At 45.1% G+C, this 12,094-nt stretch overlaps 1 protein-coding gene across 4 annotated transcripts in view; it reads right to left on the reverse strand.

Annotated features, from left to right (window-relative positions):
- Positions 1-12,094, reverse strand: part of SEMA4C (semaphorin 4C) — a 29,227-nt gene that overhangs the window by 10,115 nt on the left and 7,018 nt on the right. The gene's annotated exons all lie outside the window — the stretch shown is intronic.

The following is a 12,094-nucleotide window of genomic DNA, read 5'->3' on the forward strand; positions in this document are numbered from 1 at the left end:
ATGTGAAACCAATCCGATACTATCTATTATCTTTTAGAACAGTGGTTCTCAACCTCGGTCCTCAGACCCTCCGAACAGCTCACATTTTCCAGGTCTCCACACAGAATCACAAGTGACGTAATTAGCTCCCCCTGTGGATCTTTTAAAATGTATCAGTGATTAATGAGTGCACCTGTAGGGTAACCTGGAAAACGTGAACTGTTGGGCGGGTCCTGAGGACCAAAGTTGAGAACCACTGTTCTAGAAGGTGCTATATAAATAAGTAGTCGGGTGCGTCAATAATAAATGATAAATAATAAGTGGGGTCAGGTAAGATTTCCCCCATAAAATCTCTAAAGCAACCAGAGAGATTTTTAGAGCGGATAGTTGGAGGAGTGGATGGGGACCAGATTATGCGCACATACAAATCAGGGAGAGCGGCAGTATCATTAGAGGCTTCCGCAGTGTCTCATCTTTGGCCAAATATAGCCCAGAAGTCCCAACTGATGGTGGTCAGCTTACGATCAGATAGATAGAGCACACGGGGACAGTAGCCATATACGGGGACAGTAGCCATATTACTGAGGGGAGCAGACCAGAAATCCTATGCACAAACTGGTTGCATTTTAAGAAACCAAATGTTACAGTTAAGGCGTTTTAATAAAGTTACTGGCTCAATGTTTGAGTGCTTTAGGTTTATAAGAGCATAAAATATTACAGAAGTCACTGCAGACTTGGTGAGAGGTTTATCCACGCCCCAATGTGGCCGGACACTGACCTGGGTGGGAGTGATTAGAAGAACACAACCTTGGCCCAGACATTGAAAGTGAATTAGTCGCTGGCAAAAAGCCTAATCCACTAAGAAAAAAAGCAAATGTGCATATCTGTTTAAAACGAACTTCTGTGTACATCAACATGTAAACTCAGGTCACTGCCATAGTTTAATTCCATGGTGCAGAATGGAAAATGAGGTAAACGCTTGAGATAAATGGAACAGTGTGCCGTATTCGCTTTCCAATGACACAATGATATTCACCATCTCACGCACACACACAGAAACACACAATTCAGCTCTGTAATAAGCCGTTTCTGGTGCTACGGTGTAATAAGCCACTTCTGACAGCTGCGGGACACGGTGACTCCACTTGATAACCGTGTTAAATTACAATTTGAATTAAAGAGATTAACCATTGCTTGCAACGCTGATCGGTTGCAGAATCACTGGTCTTGCTCGCCATAGATGCAGGGAAGAGTTAACAGAATGACTCAATCTACGGTACAAAAATCAAGGAAAATAAAAAATCACTTTGTTGTGCCAAATGTGTGGAGGAGGAAAGAGCAGCAGAAAAGGGATGAGGGTGGGAGTTAAAACAGGATATATTTCCTGGGATCTAGCTAGCAGGCTGAAGAAAGACACTTCCTCCTGTTATATAGAGGAAGGGGGTGGGGTGTCCTTATGATACAGGCATACAGCAAAAAAAAGGGGGTAGCAAAGTTTGTGATGCTGCCTGTGACTCAGGGGTTAACCCGACTGTTACCTCTATTATTGCCTGAGGCTTGCAAGAAAGTGCGAACCTTCTAGTTCTTGGGAAATTTCAATTGGTTATCATTTGGGAAGCGAGACTCAGACGAGCACAGTCACCAGGCTCCCAACAGCGCAGTCTTCATTACAAGAAAAAGCCAATATACTTTGTTTATAGCTGGTTTTAGTGGAAATAATAAACCTTACTCATGAAGTAAAGTACAATATCCCTTTATATATCTACGGCTGTAATTATTTCCGTTCATGTAATACACTCGTATAAAATATTCATACACTGAGCTGGGTTACACACTGAGCCAACATCATCCTGCTCTGCAAAACAATCACCCTATGGTCAGAGTGGTGTCACAGCCTAGAGGGAAGTTTACTTAAGCTTCTTTAAAAAAAAAAAAAAAAAAAAAAAAGGAGGTGATGTTGCCCGTAGCAACCAGATTCTTAAATATATTTTTTTTAAGGAAGAAATTGAAAAATTATAAATTGATTAGTTGCTATGCACAACATCACATCTGCATATTAGATGCTTTAGTAAATGGACCCCCCCGAAGAGGTACTGTTCCCGGGAAATAGAGGACAAACCATTGCTGCTCATAAACCCCATGGGACATACAGCATTAGATCACAACTTAACGGTTACTTAGTGGCTTTGCTCATAATAAGTAATATCGGTTTCAGACCACAAACGCCGGGTCGCACCTGGGATTAGGACACGGAGATTTGTGCTGCCGGGGTGCCGGGTTGGTGATGTCACACAGGGTGGAGCTGAGCGGTGGTGCGTCAACAAGGGACTTGGGTGGAGGCAGCGTTTGGAGTTGACAGCGCTGCCTCCTCCTCCATACTGTGAACAGGACCTGGGTTGCTCGACCCAGGCTAACCATTCACACTGTATTTGACACCGGTCAGAGCTGTGTTCAACCCTGGTCATTACCAGGGTTGAACTCCTGTGTTGCTCGTCCCGAGGTATCCCTTTCAGACCTCACCTCGACCCGTGTTGGGACCGCAAGGACTCTGCAATAACCCGGGTCTAGAGTGCGGTCTGAAAGCGGTATAAATGGGACCTACACACTAACTAGATCACTTAGAAAATGCCCATACATTGCTTCGTGTGTAGGGGCCATAGGCAATTAATATCCAGCATGCTGGATAAATCTAGTAAATCTCCAGTGTCAGGGCCAGTGTCCTCACTGCAGAACACGGTCCCTGACAGATTATTCAGTAGCACATCGCTATGAAGCGATGTTTGCTGAGCGATCTAGCATCACTCAGAAGGCTCTAGCACGTCTCCCCGTGTGTAGATTCCATAAGAGTCCAGCCCTGATCTTGTCCCAGGTATGGGATCTGCATGCTGGCTGACAGAAATCAGGTACATACAGGGAAGAGTCTGCGGTGACAACAGAGCAGCACCATCCTATCCTACAGTATCACTAAGTCCATACGGACTGCTAGGTGCAGGGCATGTCTAGGGCATCCTAGCTGCTGTTTATGCCAAGTTAGCAGGAGTTTAAGTAATTTCTGAAATCAATGAAGAAGTCTTTTAATGTGGAACACAATAAGTGTGAGATGTACAAAGCCTTCAATAGTGATAAAATGGAGTTCTAAGCCACCAGCCAATCAGCTCCTGTCATTTTTCAAACACTGCCTGTGACATGGCAGGTAGGAGCTGATTTGCTGGTGGTTTATCTCTCTCCATTTTATCACTTTTCAAGCTTGGTACATCTGGCCCTAAGACAATAGAATTATTTTCAAGAGCACATAACCAGACATGTAAAAGCAGGTACATACAATAAAAACATACCACAAATAGCAACGGAAATGGTTTGTCATTAATATGCCTATGTCTGTACAAAACATGCCAAAGCCACCTGTCAGGGGTGCAGTTCTCACAGCATGAGAGACACTGGGTAGCAAAAGCGTACATGTAAACATGAGTATGAACATATTAGGCCACATCAAAATCACTCGAGACTGTTGTTCCAAACCCCCTAGAAGACAACTCATCCCATAATGCCACTAGAACATAACTCCTCAGGTGTGGGGTCCTATTACACTTTGTGCCACTGGTCTGTAAACGCCTCAGCTGCGTGGTCCCTAGTATAATACAGGTGTGGTATGCCGTTCCGATAGTCGGGATCCCGACTGGCCAGACTAATGCTGGGTACACACCAGGACGACAAGGGCCCGATCCCCACAATCTAGATCCAATTCCGATCAATTGGATCTAGATTGTGTGCTGATTGGGCCCTTTTCTGACCTGGTGTGGGCCGATCCGATGCGCGGTCCCGCCGGTCGGTCGTTATTGAGATCCTACCTGCTGCAGGTAGGATCTCAATGACGACCATACAGCCGGGTGCGGGTCGCCATCGGATCGGACCCGCTCACGGTGCACATCGTGAGCCGGTCGTGCCCCCCCGCGTCACCGTGAGCGGGTCGGACGAGACACTGACGACCCGCTCACGATGTGCCTCGTGAGCGGGTCATCCTGTGTGTACCCTACATTAGACAGCGTGGCCAGCTCAACAAAGCCCCTTGTGGGCTCGCTATGCTCGCCACCTATTCTATTCTCCCTCTATGGGGGTCGTGGACCCCCACAAGGGAGAATAGCTAACGGCCGTCTGTTTTAAAAGTCGGGATCCCGTTCGGCACCCGGATAATACAGTATGAATGGCTTCCCCGGTGTGAGGTGCTATATCTCCATTATGAGATGATGACCTATCCCATCATACCGCTGGTCTGTAAGCTTCTCGGTATTGTGGTACCCATTATACCTGCAATATGCAGGGATGTCTCCCAACGTACCACTGGTTGTGTTGTGGTACCATTACAGCTGCAGTATGAGGGGAGGTCTCCCTTCATACCGCCGGTATGTAAGCTTCTAAATTGTGTGGTATCCCCTTATATCAGATATCTGCAATATGAGGGGGATGTCTCCCATTGTACCGCTTGTCGTGTTGTGGTACCATTATAGCTGCAGTATGAGGGGATGTCTCCTATCTTACCGCTGTTGTATAAATATCCAGATTATCAGCCTTGCAAGTACACCAGACGCCGCCCCTGCGAATGCTGATATGCACGCCCCCTCCCCTTGTATGCTGCATTCTTAACATGAACATCCATTCACAGGCAGTGGGGAAACACCCACTTCATTTGATTGTTGCCGACCATCAAATGATGTGGAAGGCACACGCACATCTGAAGCTGTGTACACACAGGCAAAAATCACTGGCAATATGGTCGCTGAGCGACCATATTGGCAGCGATTGGAGTGTGCACCGGCGATAAATCGCTGGGTGTGAGCTCCAGTTTTCAGCCCAATAATGGTCGATGGTCAGAGGAGCATGCTGCGTCTTCCCCTGTCTCTTCTCCCGGCAGTGTGTCATTTTCATCAGCGACCATCCCTGGTTGCTGATGAAAACAGGACACTGAGCAATGTGATTGCTGAGCAATATATTGTCAGCGATCATATTGCTCCGTGTGTACGCACCTTAAGGTTACTCTGAGGTAACCTTAGACGTGCATGGGCATTCAGGAGGAAGTGGGCGGGCAGCTGACATCCGGTGAGGTCAGCTGCCCGCCCCCGGCACCCAAGTCACCGGGCGATTTCCATGGGAACGCCCATGAAACGCTGGGTGTTCCCATGGGCCCAACTATCCTCCGCTGCCCAACGGCCACAGCCTTGGGTACATGCACCCAGCAAACAGTTTGTTCGCCATGGCCACACGTACCCGGCGTATACACATGCGCAGAAGAGCGACTGCGCAAAATATCGGAAATTAGTGATTATCGGGGTGACCGTGCAGTAAGATAAATAGCAACCATGTAAGCACGGCACTTCATGCGTCTTCTTGCGATAAAAACGGCTTTATTTTGCAACGTTTCAATACACGTTAGGTATTTTCATCATACTGCCTGATGAAAATACCTAACGTGTATTGAAACGTTGCAAAATAAAGCCGTTTTCATCGCAAGACGACGCGTGGAGTGCCGTGCTTACATGGTTGAAATATATATATATATATATATATATATATATATATATATATATATATATATATATATATATATATATATATATATCTATATATCTATATATCTATATATCTATCTTATTAAGATCCAAAACCGACTGCTAAAAAAAAAATTAAACGAGAAACAATTATGCTGGAGGTGCCCCATTCCGAACGTGTCACAAGCATCCTCCTCCCTGGTATTCAAACCAACAAATGTATCTCCATTTGCTCACGCTGAGCATATACCACACACACACACACACACACACACACACACACACACACACACACACACCAAATTTCCTCTAACAGAGCACACTGATCTAGTCAGTGCATGTGCTATGTAGAGACATATTACAATTCTTTTGAATGAAGCATAATAAGAAGTATTTAAGATATTGTCATTGGCACACACCATCCTTCATTAGAAATGCTCTAAGGTAAGTCTCCAGCCATGGAGATAGGAATTTCTGCACTGCCATATTAATACAGATTCTGTACAGAAAGGTCTTGTACACTAGCATATGCGGCAGCAAGCATCTCAATAATACCCTTTATACTGTTTTCAGACCGCATATGCCGTATCGCACCCGGGATTAGGACACGGGTCCCGTCCTCAGAGCGACACGGCATATGTGGTCTGAAACCCGCCTTATTGCAGTGTCGGTGATGTCACCCTGGGCTTGGGAGGAGGCAGCACTTGGAGATGACAGTGCTGCCTCCTCCATACTGTGAGCAGAACTAGGGTCGCTCGATCCAGGCACCCATTCACACTGCACTTGACACGGGTAAGAGCTGTGTTCAACCCTGGTCATTACCAGGGTTACACTCCCGTGTTGCTCGACCCGTGGTGGCTCTTTCATACCGCACCTAGCCCCGTGTTGGGGCCGCTAGGACACTGCAATAACCCGGGTCTAGAGTGCGGTCTGAAAGCGGTATTATCCACCTAAAACCCTGGTACAACCCAGGAAACTGAACACAAGGGGTGTGGTATCATGACCCGACAGTTGGTATTCCGACGGACAGTATACAGACATCGGAATCCTGACCGCCGGTACTCCGACAGGGGGGCGAGCCCTTAAGGGCTCACTGCGCTCACCTAGAGGCGGGTCGGTGGCTCGCTGCGCTTGCCATAGGTTCTATTCTCTCTCTCTATATGGACTGGGGACTCCTACTAGGAAAAATTTCCATCAGTCGGGATCCTATCCTAAACATTCGGGCTGTCATCTGGCACCCTAACACGTTTCAGGCTCTGTCACAGTGGCTGGAAACCCTGCTCACCCCACAGGCTGGCCTTGGGTTTGTGGTGAGTCTTCCCTCTGCTGGCACTTAGAGGTAACTTCATCTCCAAGTAGTGGTGAGGCAGCTCCCCCTAACATTTTACTGGGATACAGGTCATTCGTTAGCATTGCACCCTTATTCTGCTCCTTCCCTTATTTTTCAGGGACCTTTTCCGAATAGGTCACAATCCCTTTCCACTAAGCCACAGCCCTGGGTAGACCCAGCAATAACCTAAGTTATTGTGGCACTGGAAGAAGGGTAAAAAATCATATTGCAATTTACACAGAACAAATTTGCAAAAAAAAAAAAAAGGAAAAATGACAGCCAGACATTGCTTTAATTGGAAAAAATATCACTAAATGAAAGCTCATTGGTTGCTATTGGTTTCTGCATACAGTTCATGTTCAGAGTGGGATACAAGCAGTTCTGGAGGGGAGAGATTTTCAGACCTTGGTACATATAAGAAAAGTGGCCAAATTCCAAGGCAGGGCCTCTTAAGTAGAGCGGCTCTTGATAAAAGGCACCAGCCAGCAAACAGAACACACAACAAAATGGCATATACGGCTTCTCTGTCACACAGGAAAACATTTCCCATTTAATGTGAAACTAGGTGCACACTGTCATCCATTGTGTACGCACTAGGTCGCTGACGCTGCATGTTCCCCCACAACATCACCATCATCCTCCGTCGCAGGAAGACTGAGGATATTTCTAGTGAAAACCATGAATCACTACAATGCAACATGCCCCCGCTACTGTCCCCCCCCCCCCCCCCCTCGTCACAGCTTGCATCAGCTATTGTGTATGCACTTACCAATACAGACACCTTTACAGTCTTAACTACAGGAAAGCTCAATAAGATTCTGTGGTTACCCATTCAGCTAATTGTAGTTCTTCCCATGCCATTATCCCCAAAACTGTACCAATAGCCAGGTACACAGTTGTCCAACCCTGCCGGAATGTACACCACACAGATCTCCGATCTGCACTCTTCCAATCTCTGACAGACCAAGTGATACACACACACACATATGAATCAGTATAACTGGACAAACCAGTCTCCGAAACATGCACTCTACTATATTGGTCGGGTGATTCTCTTTTTTTTTTTTTTTTTTTTTTAGCAGGTTGTTTATAAAAAAAAAAAAAAAAAAAAAACACACAACACACCCCAACACACCTTTGACAAGACCAGGAAACCAGAGGTTGTGCGAGTGTACATGCTCTACCAATATCTGGTAAGTCAGAGGTTAAGGTAGATGAAAACTTGACAAGTGTGTACCCACACAGGGATGTTGAAGTCCCTCCTACCTACTGCTTCCCTGTTTTACAAACTTTAGGATAAAGTTGTTGTTGGAAACATTTTTTTATTTCACAATAAATAAACACCAAACCAAACAGAAAACCGGTAAAAATAAATGAAAAATTAAGCCTGAGGTATTGTGATGGTAAAGGGGCAGTATTCAAAACTTGTGGTGTCCACAGGCCTATTGAACACATCTATTTGTCCGCCATGGTTTTGTTCTGTAAATCGGTTTTTTCCTTGTTTTGCTTATCTGTTTATGTTCTTTGTTTGGTCTCAAAAAATTATAGGGATGCCACATAAAATAAGGAAAAGGGAACTTATTATCATGCCTTATTTCCAGTATTCCACGACTGGTCCGTTAAAAGTGTGGCCTTAATAGTGATGGAATCCTACCCAGCCAATCAGAGCGCAGGACTTTCCCCTATTGTCCCTTCATGCACAAACCTCTCACCCCACGTACAATATAGAAGTTGCATAGTGTTACTCAATGCAACCGCAGTGCTGCAGGAAGCAAGGTGGTGGGATTTTACTGCCAGGAAGACACACAGACACCCCCCTCAATAAAGGGAATATCTCACAACAACAAGAAATCTGACACAAGACCTGCAAGACTGACGTCATCCCTGTGGACTAGACAACGCTCAAATCCTGAAACCACGACTATCACAGCACAGAAGTGTGTGTTACTGTACAGGAGCAGAAAGCCTGCAAAATCCCTCCACTCTATCATAAATAATCCCCAGACTGTACTCCCATTGCAGCTGTGCATTAGTCACTCAGATTTCCACAGAATATAAACAGAATACACACAGCATACATCATACCTGTAACAGGTCACCTCAGTCTGCATCATTATATATTAATCCAGCAACAAAAAAACGCACTTACAAAGACCATCCCAGTTGTATTTGTCTGGAAAATCTGTTTCACCTAAACACAGTGGCAATAAGATGTGGGATCTTCGTGACTGGGCCGGAGAAATCTTTACCATACATTTCCCATCCGCATATCGAGATGTTTAGTGTCATCTACATTACACAGAAGTGACACATTAATGGAGGCAGAGGGTTTGTGTGGCCTCGTCTGGCCTGAGGGTTGTCAGTCTCACAGCCTAGATCCAGACATAGAAATGCAGATTAGTGATCACACTGCTTCGTGATACAACAGTTTGACCATGCATAACAGCATTTGGGGAGTTTAAAAGGTTCTTTTCTACTGCAGTGATAAGCCTCTGTAATAAAATTGTATATAGAGATTTATCTGTGTCCTGTATAGCAAAAATGTTCTTATAAGCAACAGCTGTTTTCCCAATCGCCTCCATCTTGAATCCCGTCTGCCTGATCCAACCTTCTGTAATTATATTTTTTCCTTATATCTCCCCGGATAAGTTAAAGATTATCTGTTTTAAATCAGCAATTTCACCTATGGCAATTTGCATGGCAGCCCAGCAAAACCTTGTTTACTGTAGTTGCAAAAAAATTATATTTCTGTCATTTTTATTCCCCTCAGTTTGCAACAAAAAATAAATTCACGTTTTGTGATTCCAACTAATCTCCATTTACTAGAAGACCACAAATGTGGGGGATGGGAGCTATCTTTATAAACAAACTAAAGAAGGTCAGTCATGATCAGATTACTAAATACAGAATTTCCTTCCACATTAATGAGCATTTTTTTCAACATGGGTTACACATTTCCAGTTAACTAGGCCAGCCATTTTCCAGTGTACCACTTCCTGGTACACTTACAAATGCAAACCACATCTATATATTCTTACACAATATAGGCAGGCAGGGGAAGAGCATACTTCCTGCAGTCCAGCCAATCAATAAGGGAGTGTTGCCTTTATTGATCCTGATGGAAAAACAAAAAAAAAATCCATTCATGTTACTTAGGCGAATTGATACTCAGGAGGGGTCACTGTTGGCTCTTGGGATTGAACCGTATTAGCGATGCTATATTTCAACCAAGTAAGAAACCTCTAGGAAAAAAACCTCAATTTCATTATTACTATAGTTCAATTTACTTTATCACATGAAGAGGACATAATTGTTCGTTTCTGATTATATGCAAGGGGGGAGAATTGCTGTTTCAATGGAGTAGAAACACAAAACTCATCTCTCCTCATCCCCTGTACGATCACGTTCATGATTCTGGATTTTTGAATGCAGCCCCAAAATCCACAGGTCCGGTGGTACTGCAAGAGTGACTTATAACCGCATCCAAGTGCGGGCGTGTCACGCCTAGCTAGTGACCCCTTATGTATTTAAAAACACATTGCTTACGCCACTGATTATATGGCACACTTGTTTCTTACCTACAACCTCCCACAGCCTAACTCTATCCCATGAAATTAGCACTTCTGCAGGTTAAAGCCCCCCACACACACACTAGGCGATCTTGTGAACAATATCACTCACAATATCTTCTCAATATTGTTAACGACTCCCTCCCTTGTCTTGCATGTCCAGGTGAGGGAGGTCCTTGTTACCAAGGGCTGCTGCATGGCCATTGCGTCCCTTCACCGCCAGCAGTGTTTCCACTTGCCAATGCTGTAACTAATATCGATGTCGTGGGACATCATCTTCACTCTCCCTTGGCACCTGATGTGTCTGGATTATCAGTGGAGTACCTGTATATACATTTCTGAGAGATCAGCAACATATTGCCCAGAAAAGCCCTGCCATACTACTGTCAACACACCAACTACATAAAATCACTGCATTATAGGCCTGTGAAAACTGGGCTCAATACTCACTGCAAATACCGCCCAAAAGGGATAGAGCACAACCCTCAAAACAAAGAGCTGTGCAATAAAAGACATTACTGTCAATTAAACAAACATATCCCCTGCAAACACTATATAACACCTATATTTCACTATAAATGTGTGTGTATGTAATATAGATCACACACACACACACACACACACACACACACACACAATAGTGGGAGAACTTCATGTGCTGGCTCCATGCCGGACCATCTTCATTAAACTAATTACATGAATGAGGTAATGGTTGTGTAAAGGAATAGAAGTAACGTCTGAGAGCTCTCATTGGACCAATGTCATTGACCAGTAACAGATGCCAGAGGGAAGGCTGCGCAGTGTAATCTGATGATAATTCACCATCCCATCTGGAAAATGAGTTACATGATCTGTCAGTGACATCAGATGGCTGCTGCTACTGATTGTGAGGCCTGAGGCCTGAGGCCTTGGACCTGGGCAGTGAGAGTCAGCGCAGCAGCATCCACACCAAGCCTCCCTGCCATGAATATGACTGGTTTGTATTATACCCAAGAGCAGTGGTGGGCAACATCGCAGCAGACCAGTTCTTTTCTGCTTTGTGACCATATTTATGCGGGACAGATATGCCTATTAAAAATTACATTTATTTAACTTACTTTAGAACACAAGAAACGTGGCCCTTTTGAAGGTTCTGGGGCCATCCAATGTGGCCCCAGAAGTGCTAATCAGTGCCCTAAAAACTGGCAGCGTCCCAATGATCTCCATCATAACAAGGCACCACCCTGCATGTGCATTGTGTGCTGATATTAGGTGCAGATTGCCAGCAGGTCAGGTTGCAGCTTGTTTGGAAGGTTTAATAACCAGCCTAAGGGTAAATCAAGTCTCTTCTCAGTAACCACAGTGTAAATGCAACGTTAGCAGTGCAGGGTCTAACCCAAATAATCCAGAGTAGGGGGATGATGCCTTGCAGAGGCACACATCACCCCCACCCCTAACACACACGTGCAAACCTTTCCCCTCCACACAAACACTAAGCTCCCCTCCCCCTTACACTATATACAAACCTCCCCTCTTTATACTGTCCAGACTTCTGCTAGTCAGCTAGAAATCCCTGCCCCCAGAACTGCACACACAGTACAGTGCAGTGCCACAACCTCCACACACACACAGTGTGCAGGACCACAATACAAAATGCACGGTACCAGAACCACAACCTCCACACAGTGTGCAGG

This window comes from Crinia signifera, chromosome 4 (assembly GCF_055691185.1).
Source record: "Crinia signifera chromosome 4, ASM5569118v1, whole genome shotgun sequence".
NCBI classification, from domain to species: domain Eukaryota; kingdom Metazoa; phylum Chordata; class Amphibia; order Anura; family Myobatrachidae; genus Crinia; species Crinia signifera.